This window comes from Lactuca sativa, chromosome 8, assembly GCF_002870075.4.
Source record: "Lactuca sativa cultivar Salinas chromosome 8, Lsat_Salinas_v11, whole genome shotgun sequence".
Classification (NCBI taxonomy): Eukaryota; Viridiplantae; Streptophyta; class Magnoliopsida; order Asterales; family Asteraceae; genus Lactuca; species Lactuca sativa.
In genome coordinates, this window is record NC_056630.2 from 258,369,502 (window position 1) to 258,386,296 (window position 16,795).

The following is a 16,795-nucleotide window of genomic DNA, read 5'->3' on the forward strand; positions in this document are numbered from 1 at the left end:
CCCATATAATTCTTAAGGGTTTGGATCGGATCAGGGTCAATCCTCGCTCCATTTCTAAGACTAAACACAAGTAAATCTGATTAAATAGCAACCCTACCTAAGCCACAAACCACTTGGGGGTGTTTGGGATTGTTATTTAAAGCGATAAGTTCTTTTTGCAAAAGAACATTTTGATTTTAACTTTTAAGGAGACAAAAGTCAAAAGTTAGTTTTAAAAAGTGTTTGTCTAATATTTGGTCTTTTGAATTATAAGAAGGTAAAAGTTACAAAAATAATAATTTCTTGTCTTTTGAAACTGCTCCCGGCTTTTATTTTATTTTTTTCAATTTCCTCATTCTCCCACGTTCCTAATTTCTGATCGTTCCACTATTCATGTATTCCTGCTCCTTAAACTTCAACTGCTCCTGGCTCCATCTTCTTCGTCAACCATAGAAACTGCCATATCCACCCCATGTTCTTCCTTCATCGCATCTCCTTCTTCATTGTGTAATTGTCCCGTCTACATAAGAGTTCAATCTCAACCTAGTTGCTTTAATTGTTTCAACATTTGTTTCAAATTGCTTCAAGCTTCTCATAATCATGGACCACAAATCAATTGAGAACATTTTCTCCTTTGAATAAAAGCCATCCAATGTATGTTTTAATTTTTGTTTTCACAAATTTCTAGGTTTACTTCAACTTTTGATTGGGCTTTTCAATAACAAAACTCACTAGAGAAATCCCTACTGGTATAGGAATTTACTAAATCTCTCTCGCTCTCTTTATGCTCACATCTCCTACTTCTTCTCCATTATCTACAGGCTTTTTATTTTTTCTTTGAATGCACTTGGAAGATCCCAGACAACGATGGCCTCTTACTTCGATATACACCTTTCTATATGTAAACACCACTGGACGCTTACTCACTTACTCAGTAAGTTTCAATTTTAGGTTTTTTATTTGTCAACTGATACTGATTACATAGAGATGCTATTGACTATTGTCTCATTCGAGGCCACCTGCCATTGCTACAAAAACCAAGGTTTTGACGTTCAATTTTGGATTCCGGCTTGAATTTTACTAGAAGAAAAATAGTAAATCCCGTTTGACATCTGTAAGTTTCTCAAAATCCATATTGATGCAAAATCAATTTAACGCTTTCTAAAGTCTTAATTAAAAACTTTTTAAGAAGCTTTTATGATTCATAGCAAGAAATCAGTAATCTTGATTTGTAATTTTCCCCCTTTATCACAAATGTCTATAATTAAGGATGTTGATTGCATTTCCAAACGAATTCAAACAAAATTAGGGTTATGTTTTTCTCTGCTTTTCACTCTATATTGGATGGCTTTAAGTTGGTAATTCTCTTTGTTGTCATTAGTTTATAATCTTGAACCAGGCTTGATTTTCTGTTTGTTTTTCGGTTTTAGCCTTAAATCAATTTGTGTTGATTGAACTAGGTTTGTTTCGTTTTGTATCATTTGTTGGCTATTTCGGTTTTAGCCCTAAATCAAATGTCCATTACTTGTTTACTGGTTTAACAATATAATGCTTATGAATACGTTCACATACATCTCACAAACACGTATACCTACATCATCATCATCATCATGATCATCATCATCATCACCATCATCACCATCATCAACATCATCATCATCATCATCACCATCATCACCATCACCATCCTCATCATCATCATCACCACCACCACCATCATCATCATCACCATCGCAACCATCATCATCATCATCACCACCACCGCCACCACCACCACCACCAACACCATCATCAACATCATCATCACCATCACAACCACTACAACCATCATCATCACCACCACCACCATCATCGTCACCACCACCACCACCACCACCATCACCACCACCACCATCATCACCATCATCATCATCATCATCATCACCACCACCACCATCATCATAAACATCATCACCACCATCATCATCATCACCATGACCACCATCATCACCATCACCACCATCATCACCATCATCAACATCATCTTCACCATCATCACGATCACCACCGTCACCACCATCATCATCATCACCATCACCATCATCATCATCATAATCATCACCACCACCACCATAATAATCATCACCACAACCATCATCATCATCACACCACTATCATCATCACCACCATCACCATCACAACACCATCATCATTATCACCACCATCACCATCACCATCACCATCACCACCACCACCACCATCATCACACCACCATCATCATCACCATCACCATCACCATCACCATCATCATCATCACCATCACCATCACCATCACCATCATCACCATCACCATCACCATCACCATCATCACCATCACAACCACCACCATCATCACCATCATCACCATCAGCAACATCATTATCACCCTCATCACCATCACCACCATCACCATCACACCACCATCACCACCACCACCACCATCATCATCACCATAACCATCACCATCACCAACACCACCATCACCATCACCACCATCACCATCACGATCACGATCACCATCACCATCTCCATCATCATCATCACCATCACTATCACCATCACCATCACCATCAACATCACCATCACCATCACCATCAACATCACCACCATCACCATCACCATCACCACTACCACCACCACCATCACCATCACCATTACCATCACCATCACCATCGCCATCGCCATCACCACCATCACCATCACCATCACCATCATTACCATCACCATCACCATCACCATCACCATCACCATCACCATCACCATCACCATCACCATCATCATCATCATCACCATGATCATCACCACCATCACCATCACCATCACCATCATCATCACCATCGTTATCACCTCCACCACCACTATCATCATCACCATAACCATCACCATCATCATCATCATCATCATCATCACCATCATCATCACCACCATCACCATCACCATCACCACCATCATCATCATCATTATCATCACCACCACCACCATCATCATCATATACACACATACACCCATACATATATATACATACACACATAAACATATATATATATACATACACATACACATTCAAATACACATACATATACATACACATACACATACACACATAAATATACACATACATATACATAAACATACATACTTATACAAATATACATATTTCCCCTAATTATCATATTTTTTCATTATTTAATTTATAAATTAAACGTAAATTATTTCACCTTGTTGACGTGTTAAATGTAGTTCTTTTTTTTATATGATTGTTTGTTTCTTTGTTTCTTAAATAGTTATTTTTGCGTTTCGGGGTAATAAATTATATACTTATTATTGATGTGTTAAGTGTAGTTTTTTTTCAATTGTTGTTTATTTGTGTGTTAAACACATTCGTTACCATTAATATATATTATCAGTATTTTTATAAATATTATTATTAGTACTATTAGTATTATTTTTAATTGTTTGTTTTTAAATATGTAAAAACAAAATGATCCAAAAAAAAAAGTTTTAAGATTAAAATATTGAAAAATATAATAATAATAATAATAATAATAATAATAATAATAATAATTGAAAAATGAAAGTGTATAAAGGTAATAGCACACACAACAAAATCGGATGAGACATTTCCGGCCGGATGTTAATTAGCATGGTTAATTCCACGTGAGACCCTAGTTTGAATCCTACCCCAACCCCTTTTTTTTTTTTTATTTTGGATTAAGAAGATAAAACTAATTCGAACCAAATTTAGAATGGAAGTGGCATACCCGGCCGTGTGGTAAGTATGTGGGTTACCAATCTGTTAAACTCGAGTTCAACCCCCCCCCCCCCCACAACCATTTTTTATTCTGTCTTTTTTCGTCCGTAGCTTTGCTGTAGGAAACCTTATATGTGTGTAAACCCTTATACGCGTCTTCTGCCTCTATCCTCACTGTTAGACAACAAAAAAAAGTGCCGTCTCGTGACTCTCCTGCCAACGCCTCTGCATTTTTCCGACGCCGGTGCTCCATCCCGTCGCTTCTCGTCGACGCTGCTGCCGGAGCGCCATCACCATCGCATCTCCTCGATGCTCCTTCCTTTCCCGTCAAGTTCCTCTTCGATGCTTTGCTGCTCGACGTTCCTTCCTTCTCCGACGTCCATTCCTTCTCCTCAAGGCACATCCTCTGTCGATCGATTGTCTCCGGGAGCACACCTCCTCCGACATTCTTCTCTTTGGTCGATTTCTTCTCCAAAAAGGTGAAACCCAAGATTTATTTTGTTATCTATTTCATGTATATTTTTTTTTCTAAAATGGTAATTTTCAGGTTTGTATACTGAATTTCATCTATGTCAACAAAATTGAGGTGAATATTGCTCAACTATCTCTATTATCCAATTTTAATGTAATTGGAGCTTTAGAATGTTATGGGTTTCCAGCATGTTGGTTAGGTTCTTCAAGTCTTTAAACTTCAAGGCTTTTTGGGGACAATATGTCTGTAAGATAAAAGCTTGAAGGGTTTGGCAACGTAAGTTTATTGCTCTCACAAATTTCCTTATTTTCAGAATAATGCAGTGCACACCATGTAACACCCAAATTTTTCAAAATAATTTTTCACATTTTATAAAACACATTTTCATTCATAATCGTTATAAGAACACTATTGTATCACATAGTCAAAACATAACATCACATCCCAAGATCAAAATGTAAAAACTCCTTGTGTGTGTACTGATCATGCCGGCGCCTTCCCGCGATCCTCACTGCTACCTAAAACACGTAACACAACACTGTCAGCATAAATGCTTAGTGAGTTCCCCAAAATATCACACAATACATATTAGCCACTCGAGGCTATAACTCTGTTTGACCCTCTGGCCAATGTGTCTCAATGGGACCCTCAATTCCCATAACTTTGTGGGCCCTCTGGCCCTAACTCTGTAGACATTACGGTCCTAACTCTGAAAACTCTGGCTCATACATAGCATAAATCACATAGAAATCACATCATGCAAAAGCATACAAAATACTCTGTCACATAACTCTATTTACCACTCTAGGTAAAGTATAGTGAGAAGACTCACCTCGGGTAACTCGGTAAAATCTCGAACTCTGTAAAATCCGATCTAGCCTCCGCCTAATCATATGAAATAAACACTCTAAATCAATACATCTCTCAAGGCTAGACTATTCCTCCTCTTAGTACTCTCAGAAGGGTAAAAGACCATTTTACCCCTCTCATGGCTCAAAGACCCTAAAGTTGACCAAACCATAAAAGTCAACAAAAGTCAACTCCCCGGGTTACGCTGCGCGTACCACACATGTACGATGGGCGTACCCAGTGTCTTCACAGAAAACGGGGTACGCGACCGCTTACACCGCGCGTACTGGGATTACGCCCAGCGTAACTCCCAGTTTCAGACTCTAAGCATTTTGGGGTCTTAATCCGTTAAGACCCACATCCAACTTCTAGATCTGACCATTTATAACCCTCTTAATCCATAAAGTCGGTGACTTTAAGCCTTTGCATTGCTGGACAAGTCACTAACACCCATAATACTCCACTTCCTAACACTAAAAAGCCCAATACTCATGCATAACCTCATATCCACGACCAAGATGGGAACTTTATGGATTTATAACACAAATACCATTGAAATGCGACAAATCTAGGTCCATGGAGCACATTACACTCATAAAGTCTCCACCTTTTGGACTGTTAACCCTAAAATGGTCCATGAGACATCAAACCAATATGAAGAGGAAAGTTTTGAACTTTATACCTCCAAATGCAGCTCCTTCCTCTATAGATCTCAGATCTAAACTTGCACTTCAAGCTCTAGCCTCCACAAGCTCCTCTCCTTCTTCTTCACTGACACACCAAGGCACTTTTAGCTCCAAAACACTCACTCTCAAGCTAAGGACGATTGGGAGGCTCTCTTAGGGTTTTACTCACTGATATGGAGGCTGAGAAATAAGCCTTAGCATCCATTATATAGTGCATAAGTCAAATATTAGGGTTTTCATCTGGACCCATTACGCCCAACCTAACCCTGGGTACGCCCAACGTACCCAGGCGAGTCAGCGTCCAAATTAAGCGCATGAGTACGCGCAGTGTACTCCCCAGTACGCCTAGCGTACTCATTTGCTACAAGAACTCTTTTAAGGGACCACTTTTGACAACCTGACAAAATGGAAGGGTATAATAGCTTTACTTGAATTTCGGGATGTTACAATTCTCCCCCACTAGAATCAGACTTCGCCCTCAATGTCTAATGCCGAAAACAACTCCAGATGCTGCTCCCGTATCTCTGACTCCGGCTCCCAAGTCAGCTCAGACCCCTTCCGGTGCTGCCATTGGACCTGAACCAGTGACACCTCCTTGTTGCTTAGAATCTTGACCTTCCGGTCCAAGATCACGATCGGTCTCTAAACATAATTAAAACCCGCATCCACCTGGATATCCTCCAATGGTACCACTGCCGACTCGTCAGCTATGCACTTTCTCATCTGAGACACGTGGAAGGTATCATGAATCTGGCTCAACTCGGCAGGTAGCTCCAATCGATATGCTACCCTGCCCACCCTTGCAATAACCCTGAACGGTCCAATATACCTTTAATGAACCAAATTTCATGTCCAAAAATTTCATGTAAATTAAGTAGTTTGTAAAACATTTGTAGCAAAACGTCATACGATCATATCATTTCAATTAACATATCTCGTGTCTAAATACCCAACACATGGAAATAGTAATAGTGTCAGAGTACAATCCCAGAATATATCATAATGCGGAAAACCAAGGTGTGTGTGTATGATGTGCCGCTAAAGTGTCGACTCCTTCCCCTTCGCTGAAGAGGTACCTGAAACAGAACTGAAAACTGTAAGCATGAAGCTTAGTGAGTTCCCCCATCGTATTACATACTATACAATCATATCACATACATACTGCCAGGCATTTATGGGGTGCCCGACCTACCTATGTCAAGCCATTCTAGGGCACTGACCTACCCATGTCAAGCCATTCTTGGATGCTGACCTACCCGTGTCAAGCCATTCTGGGGCGTTGGCCTACCCGTGTCGAGCCATTCTGGGGTGCTGATGTAACGCCCGTAGATCAGGGCTAGTCAATTTAGAGACGATAAGCGTCAAAAATGACTTTTTTGATGAAAGAATATTTAGAATGAGTAATCTGAACTAAGTTATAGTATATGTTACAAGGATTCGATACATACAAAGAACGCCGAAATCCGAGTTATAACGAAGAATTTATGACCTGTCGAAGTTTCGCGGCTGAACCGGCAGGACCCAGCGCGACGTAAAAAGTGAATTTACATTAGAGTGATATTTCGCCTTAGGGATCTAAACGAAAGTCGTAGAGTTCGTTAAACCGTAAGCGTGCATAAAAAGAACGTCCAAATCTGACTTCGTATGAGGAAGTTATGATTTTTCAAAGTTTCAGTTTATCAGTATGCAACCCGAATACTCGATTTGAGAATGAGCAGTTTTTAGCCGAACCAATCTAAACAAGAATTGAAGATCTTGTTAATATTAGTGAAACGATGAAAAGATAGGCGAAAACGGACGTCGGATGAAAAAGTTATGAATTTACAACAGAGTTTTTCCTGTTCCGGCCTACTAAAAGTAAATAATAAAAATAAAGTCAAAATTAGCCGACGGAGTCTAAATGAAAGTTGTAGAGTATAGTCTAAGCTACGCGTGGATATAAAGCACATCGAAAACGGAGCTCGTATGCGAAAGTTACAAAATTTAGAAGTTTGACGAGTCAAATTATGCCGAACGTAATTTGAGTACGCCCAGCGTACTCAGAAGGGTGCAAGTTGCCTGACTAATACTCGAGTGCCACCAAATGACGCATGCAATGACGTCGAAGTATGCCCAGCGTAACCAAGATTACGCCTAGTATACTGAGTACGCCCATCGTACTTGGAGATTACACCTAACGTACTGAGTACGCCCAGCGTACTTGGAAATTACGCCCAGCATAGTCCCAGACCCAGCAGCCTATAAATAGAAACCGAGATCAGCCATTTTCCTTGCGATTTTTCTTCTTTTCTCTCTAGTTTTTGCCTCGATTTGCTTGCCAATTATATCCCAAAGCCCCGGTATCATTCCCGAGTCCCGAAGCAAGTTCCAAAGTCCCGAAGATCTCGAGGAGCGTTATTCCTCAGCCGAAGCCCTGCCCGCGAGGAGCCCGGTTTTTGTGAAGATCTTCCAGATCTACCGAAGAATACTACTTCTACAAGTCGTAGTGCTGTTCGCGCATTGTCTAATCAGGTGAGTGTGTAGTTACTTTCTTCTAACACATAAATATAAAGTATTAGCTATGAAATACGTGCTATGTGTTATATATATTATTTGTCTATTTGAGATGGGCTTGGAATTGATGTTTTTATATGGGTGTTAAATGATTTAAACTATATATGTAATTTATATCTACAAATATGTTGGGTAGGACATGGGTAGATGAAATAGTTGATGTGTGTTGAAAGAATGTGATAAGAGATAGGTTAGGATATAATGGTGATGATAATTAGGTGATAATAGATAGGTGACGAATTACGAGTCCAGGTGATGTTGTGGCTACGTATTCATGTGATGATAGTCTATCCCTTAATATGAATTACAAGTCCAGGCGATGTTGTGGCTGCGTATTCATGCGATGATAGTCTAACCCTTATTATGATTTACGAGTCCAGGCGATGTTGTGGCTGTGTAATCATGCGATGATACCGTAACCATTACTAGTCACATATTGAAGGAGTGATCCCCGAATTAGTATTGTCTATATGATGCAGACGATGATCCTTAGGAAAAGTTCTTAGGAACAAACATATAAGGAAATAAGATGTAAGGAGATGATAAGTAAACATGATATAGGGGATGACCCTTAGGATACTATCTTTTGGGAAGATTAAACAAAGATAATGGGGATGGGTAATTGGGTTGATTGTTTGATGATTAAATATAATAATTATATTATTGTGGGTTGAAAACCCTATACGCTCACAAGGCTCCCAAGCCTGACCCACTCAGTTTTCTTTGCATTACAGGTAATGGCACAAGAGTATAAGTTGGTCGACTTGATGAGAGATTTTGGATTATAGATCAGTAGTCATAAATAATTATTGTAAGGTCTATTTTATACTGTTTATGCTTTTGGTCTGTATCAGAACATGACATCTCAAGGTTTTATTATTTAAGGAAAATACATTTTCTTTAATAAATGCTTTTGATAAATTCTTATCATATTTTATTTTGGGAAAAAATTATGCAACTCTTTTAATCAAAAGATTACTCTGATTTTAAAAAACAAAGTATAAACAAATCGGTCTTTTCTGGCCGTGAAATTGGGGATGTCACAGTTGGTATCAGAGCATTAGTTTAAGCGAACTAGGAATATGGATTTGTTTCTAGACTTAAACTTAGAATGCTAAGCGATGATTGTGAGTTGAGTGTGTCCATTATATTTTAGGTAGTACACTGTCACACCCTGAAAGCGGAAACGTTCTGGGGTGGAGGTGACTTCATGTTGAATATCATAACCAATGTACATAGTAAGCAAACTAAACAACCATTACATTACATATAAAAGTTTACATTTGTTTGAAAGTAAAGTTGTACAAGTGTGATACATAGTATATATGAACAAAAGTAAGACGTGTCTTCAACGCACTCCGTCTTCGCCAAAAGGAATCATCGGGTACCTGTCTAATGCGGACCTGAGAATACAAGCAGTTTGAACATCAGGATAAAGCTGGTGAGTTCATAAGTGGTTTTGTTTTCTAAAAATGTACGAGTTCCTTTATGTTTTCTGAAAAAGTTACACACCAAGAAAATCCCATATTTTCTTAAAAGTTGGTTACCCATTCGAAATGTAATGTAAAAGATGTATACTGGTTAACAAACCGAAATGTAATGTAAAAGATGTATACTGAGAATCTGGTTACCCTTGTGAATTGTAAATTTTAGTTATCTGGTTTGTTACACGAATCTGGTTATGTACAAATGTTACCCCAGGAAAATCCCATATTTTCCTGAAAGTTGGTTACCAATCTGTAATGTGAAAGATGTATACCGAAAACTTGGTTGTCCTTGTGAAATGTATTAGTTTTGACACGTATATAAAACTAACATGTACAACGTAAACTAGTTACTAAATCCATTATTACTAACAAGTAAATTTCTGTTATCCAAATTGCGAGTTCCATAACCATACGATAGACTAGATATGGCAATAAGTAGTCCACATCACCTTATGACTTTCGTCACCCTTGAACCTATCGGTTCGTCTATAGCTAGCAGCCAGGTGTGGGGTAGTCAGCCCCGTATAGATTTATACACTCAAGTCACGCTCCCTATCTAAGAGATTCTGGTTACGGGTGCGGTCCTCCACTCGCGTATCTCTGTGGAGTGTTCACCGAGGACGTGTCTCCAATTTATAGGAATAACAAATTTACTAGTAATAATACAGAAAGATCCTATTACAACAATAATCCTCCACTCGCGTATCTCTGTGGAGTGTTACCGAGGACAAAACAGTGTACTAAGTTTCATGTTCAAAGTTCAAATGTTATGCTTTTAACTGATATAATGTGGAAAACCATTTGTGAAAATATAAAATACAACATTTTATAACGTTTTTCACAAATAATATGATAAAGTGTTCTGCAAGTTCAAACAGTTGTCTGTTACGATTATCAGTGTTAAAAGCATATGAAATATGAAACATAACACATATAAAACAAGTTTTGAGTGCAAATATTCCTTGCACTTTTCTTGTATCCCCCCCCCCTAAAAACAGTGGAAAACATTGAAAAAGGGTAGGGGTATGAACTCACCAGACGAGAAAACATGACGGTTTGGATGCTATGTGTCGGTTCAGGGCTTGATAACGTGCGAGGTTCCTATGTATTTTGAAATGATATACAAATGTATTTAATTAGACTTTAATTCACTAATTAGATATGATTATACACTCCAATACAAGAAAACACTTCAAATCAAGTGTTTGGAGTGACCCGGGTGACATCTACGGACGTACAGGGCTCGGATAATGGGTTTGCTCTTCAAGAGTAAACTCCTTAGAGAGTTTACGACCCTAAGACCATGACCACATGAGTTCACGGCTGTGAACTCATGGTTGATGGGTTTTAAGGTGCTAAATGGTCAAATAACACTTGGGAAATGTTGCTATGATTTAATCTAAGGCATAGGAATGAGTCTATCCACCAAGAACATTACCAAATGGAGTTTACGGCTGTAAACTAGGAGTTTATGGCCGTAAGCTCCTATGTTACCATTCCTTTCATGAATTTGTGGCCCTAGAACAATCACATGTGATTCAAACCAATTTTACAAGCCTTAGAATGAATTTAGGGCACCATTTGACTTATGTTTATGAGTTTATGGCCCAGGAACCCATTCTTAGGGGGTTTACGGCCGTAAGCTCCTAAAGGAAGGGTTTTTGTCATGTTTAAGGCCCTTAAATCGATTGTGGTTGGTTCTAGGCTTTAATCCAAGGCTATTGGTGTGTTTAAGTGGCATTTAAATACTTGAATTTGAGTTTACTCCCCATGAATATGAGTTTACGGCCGAAGCATGTTCTTGGGCAGTAAACTCATGTTTACTCCTCAAAAATGATGTTCAAGGTGTTCTAAGTCCGATTTGATAAGCCATTAAGTCATATCTAAGCCCCAAAGGTGATTTGGAAGGGTTTTAAGGCTCAAAAACCCTCTTTATGTGTGTTTATGGACCAAGCATGTTCCAGGTCCGTAAACTCATGAATATGGTCCTAAATCATAGTTTGAACTCGGATTTGGAAGCTGAAATGGTTGAACAACAAGTTAGGGTGATTACCTTGATGTTTTGGAGCTTGAAATTGGATGATTTTGGACCTTAAGTTGGTTTGAGGAGAGAGGTTAGAGAGAGAGTAGTGAGAGAGTGCAAAAGCTTCAAATGGAAGCTTAATCCACTTTAAATATGTTCCAAGTTTGGAACACGATGGAATTCTACCCAATACCGACGTTAGACGTGGCTTTTGGTTGTACCCGATTAAGTTGTCGTAACCCGATATGGTCGATTCTAAAAATATTCTGATTACTAGAATGGGGTGATAATATGAGTTATAAATGCAGTTAGACACCCATTAAGTCATAATAGTAACCTCAAATTAAATGACTTAATTTAATAACGTAAACGGAAATCAAATGGAAAACGACGAATGTATTAAAGGAAAGGGTTACAAATGATGGAACGAACTTCGGGTTGTCACATACACCTAAATTGACATAGGCACTAGTTTATTTTAGGAAAGATGCCTAAAATGCCTTGAAGTGCTAAATGTTATATGTTTGCCATATATGATATTATTTGTTCGGATCTATGGTCTGTTGCCGACCGGGTCTGGAAACCTTATGTGTTTAGGATTCTAAGCGTACATCTACGATATTAGAACTAGCATGTAAACGTTTCAGAGGGATATGGAAGATCGTAATATCTATCGTAAATAATGATCTAATTTCACCTTATTCAGTGTATAGATCAAGATGGCAAGAATAAGAAGCGGAGTTGGAAATGTAAACGAGAATAGGAATCAACCACCAGTGATTGAGCAAATACCTATTGTGGCTGCAGCACCTGAGCCAATAACAATGGCTGGTGTAAAAATGATGATTCAAACAATGTTGGATCGTCAGATGGAGGAGACCAGGCAGTTTCTTCGACAAAATCGTGAAAAACTGTCAATTCAAGCGGAAGAGCCCGAAGTAAATGGAGGGCACTCGGAAGGGGGGAACTACAGTGGAACCGTTGGTCAAGCCAACCCACCAATAGTTCGCCGAAACAATTAGGATGGAGGCAATGATGGATGTGGATGCAAGTACAAGGATTTCATGGCATCCAAACCACCATGTCTTTCTGGGAGCCCGACACCGATGCAAGTCATGGACTAAATCTCCGAGATGGAGACAATGTTTGAAAGTTGCGAGTGTAGCTGTAACAGCCCGAAATCTCAGGTATTGTTAATTATGTTTTTTTGGGGTGAGTTGAGAGGGGACTCGGCGAGTTGGAGCCTAGACTCGCCGAGTAGGATCGCAGACCTAGTCGCGGGTCCGCGACTGGACTCGACGAGTCCAGATATGGACTCGGCGAGTCGACGCTGTTCAGCAGAAACCCTAACCGTTCGGTTTTGGATCGTATATAATGCTCTTATATGCCGTCATTGTTCGTTTTTAGTCGATTGAGAGGGACCCTAAACGGTTGTGGGCATCTAGAGCAAGATTGGAGGATATTAGGGCTTGAAGAGGTTGTGGGGCAAAGAGGAGAAAGGTTTTGGCTAAAGGAACAGCAAAGGATTCGAGTTCTGCGGTTTGGAAACACAGAGAGGGCATATTCCAGGTAATATTTCGGATTCCCTTCTGTTGTTTGTTGTGTTTATGAAGTTAGGGTTTATGAAACCCATTTAGTGATTAGATGGGTTATTATGTTATTACCCAAACGTTTATACCCCAGTAATGAGATGTTTAGAAGTCCAGAAAGTCCCATGGTTGTATATCTCGGGACCACACGTAATTCAGGAAGCAGTTGCTCGTCTGCATGGCATGGACTCGCCGAGTTGTTCTTCAGACTCGGCGAGTAGCTTGAAGATTTACTGGGACTCGCCGAGTTGTTCTTCAGACTCGGCGAGTGGAGTCGGGGTGGCCCCGCGATTCCTTCAAGGGTAACTCGTCGGGTCGAGAAGGGTACTCGACGAGTAGATAAGGAATCTCAGAAAGTTGGAGGGCGTCTAGACTCGCCGAGTCGCCATGGTACTCGCCGAGTCCGGTCGAGCTGACCGTTGACCGTTGACCAGAGTTGACCTAAGTCTGACTTCTTAGGGATAGTCACCCTTAGAAGTTATAAGTGTTAATGAGATATGTGATGTTATAGGAAGGTTGTAGCTCGTCGGATTGTGCACGAGTGATTTCAGGAGTTGCTAGCTTTCAGCATTTACGAGGTGAGTCTTCTCACTATACTGTACCCGGAAGGGTTTGACTGTGTGACCGGAAGGTCGGATATGTTATGTGATATGTAAGCTATATGTGGTAAGTTAATTGTTATGTGATATGTATGCTATATGTGGTAAGTTATTTGTTATGTGGGCTATGTATGATATGTGGGCCGGAAGGCAATATGTTATGGGCCGGAAGGCGATTATGTTATGAGGACCGGAAGGTCAGGGCCTGGAAAGGCGTATGTGCGTAAGTGTATATTGGGGAACTCACTAAGCATTTATGCTTACAGTTGTTGTGCATGTATTTCAGGTACTAGCGAGGACCGTGGGAAGGCGCCGGCATGATCGATACACACTGAAGATTGTCTTTATGATCTTGGGATTTTGAATAATTGTATTTGACAGAATAATTAAGCTATTTATGCCTTGTTTAAAATGGAAACAATTATGTTTTAAAATGAAAAATTTGTTTGAAAAATTTGAGCTGTTACAATTGGTATCAGAGCCTTGGTTTGAGGGATTCGGGTGCACCTTAGGGGGTAACTGAACTCAAACCGAGGATTTGAGGAAGCTTTTCAAATAAAGGCATAAACTTTTGTAAATGGTTTTGTGGTAAGCAAGAAAGAAGCAGTGTGTACGATCAGTCAGCGCCCGAACGGTAAAGATTCCCCAAAATACCTTACAATATTATATGATATGAATTGTTATGCATGCTAGAAGACTAGGTATTCATGATATGACTAGAGTGGCCTGATTTGTGATGCCTTAGTCTAGGGAAGTTGCCTATATGAGATGCTTTGCTAGTATGCGGGTAGATAGAGCGTATCAGAAGTAGAGTACTCACTATCCGGAGTTTGGGGAGGAGGACTTGGGATGAACATTGATGCGGTGTGGTCGGTAGTATTGGGCCCGTACTACCGAGGACACCGGGTCAGTGGGAGGCCCAAGTAAGAATCCCTGGATATCTGAGACTGAGTAGGGTTGCGTATCGAGTACGATTATACTCGATAGAATCTCTGATAGTTTTATGTTGTATTTCAGAGATATCATGGTTAGACCGCGTCACGGAGCAAGTACGAGCGGTGTGAGTGACGAGGATATTCGTCAGATGATCCACGAGGAGGTGGCGGCGGCGATCCGGGCTGAGATCCCGGAGATGTTTGGGTCTATCAAGACCACCCTGATGGAGACGTTCGACGAGCGGTACGCCGCATTGACTGAGGCTGCAACCGCTGCAGCTACCGCAGCTGTGGCCGCTGCTAGGCCACAGGGGAGTGATTCATTGTTGTTCCGAGAGTTCAGCAACACGAAGCCACCAGAGTTCGATGGGACGCAGGATCCGATTGCTGCGATGAGGTGGATCGCAGATATAGAGGGGTGCTTCTACACTTGTTCATGCCCGGAGCACCTGAGGGTACGGTTCGCTTTGAACCAGCTCCGTCTGGGAGCAAAGGACTGGTGGAAGTTCGTGACGGCGAACTTCACTTTGGCAGAGACTGCGGCAGTGACATGGGAGGGGTTCACTACCATGTTCAGGGAGGAGTACGTTCCCCCGGTGGAGCGGGAACGATTGGTTCAGGAGTTCTTAACCCTCAAGCAGGGTACTGATTCGGTGGCGGCGATCACGTGGAAGTTCCATGAGAGGGCGATGTTTTGCCCCGAGCTGGTGGCCACAGAGCAGGCTCGGATGAGCCGGTACTTGGGTATTCTGAGAAGGGAGATCCGGGAGTTTGTGTCAAACTCCACTTACCATACTTTTACTGAGCTTCAGGCGAATGCCAGGAAGCGTGAGATCGAGTTAGAGACTCAGGCCAGGGAGGAGGCCGAGTCTCAGCAGGCAGACCGGCGGCCGGCTCAGTCTCAACCGGCAGCCAAGCGGATCAAGTCCGCCGATTCGAGGACGGGAGGTTCGAAGAACCGCACTTGCGTAAAGTGCGGCAAGGGTCACGATGGGGCGTGTCGAGCCGGTGCCTGCTACAAGTGCGGCAAGGAGGGGCACATTGCTAGGGAGTGCCCCAAGGGGTTTATGGTTTGCTTCCATTGCAACCAGACCGGCCATCGGAAGGCCGAGTGTCCGCAGCTTCGTCAGGGATCTGCACCTGTTGCCAGGACTACTGAGACTCGACCGGTGAAGGTCGAGGCCCCGAGGGCTCGTGGGAGAGCCTTTCAGCTGACTGCGGAGGAGGTCCGCGCTGCGCCCGATGTTGTGGCAGGTATGTTGTAATTTGTGTAATTATTTTAATGTCGATATGTTATGCTTATGTTATTATGCGCGTAGGTACTTTCCTTGTGAACTCTGTGCCTGCCTTAGTGTTATTTGACTCGGGTGCGAGTAGGTCCTTTGTGTCCTTAGCCTTTAGTCAGCAGATCGACGTTAGTCGTGAGTCGTTGAGCCGACCTTTGCGAGTTTCTATAGCTGACGAGAAAGTGATTCGTGCTACGGAGGTTCTTCGGGGATGTGTACTAGAGATTTTTGGGGTTGAATTCCCGATTGACCTGATTCCTATTGCGATGGGGGATGTCTGTGTTATCGTGGGCATGGACTGGTTGAGCCGATTCGGCGCTGTCATCGACTGCGAGCGTCAGTTGGTGACCATACGAGACCATAGTGGGGGAGTTCTTTCGGTGTACGGTGAGGGTACCCGTTCAGGATCAGCTTTTTGTTCGGCCGCTAGGGCGAGGCAGTGTCTACAGCAGGGCTGTAAGGGTTTTGTGGCGTATGTGACGGATACGCGGGAGGTTTCCGAGAGACCGAAGTCAGTTAAGGAGGTCCCTGTGGTGCGTGAGTTTTCAGATGTTTTTCCCGAGGAACT

The 16,795-nt window shown here is 41.4% G+C and overlaps 1 long non-coding RNA gene across 1 annotated transcript; it reads left to right on the forward strand.

The window, feature by feature from the left end:
• The first annotated feature begins 444 nt into the window (after positions 1-444).
• LOC111903622 (uncharacterized) lies at positions 445-1,293 on the forward strand. The gene is made up of 3 exons (XR_002854230.3): positions 445-633; positions 801-913; positions 994-1,293. It is a non-coding gene; the product is annotated as an uncharacterized LOC111903622 (long non-coding RNA).
• The last annotated feature ends 15,502 nt before the right edge of the window (positions 1,294-16,795 follow it).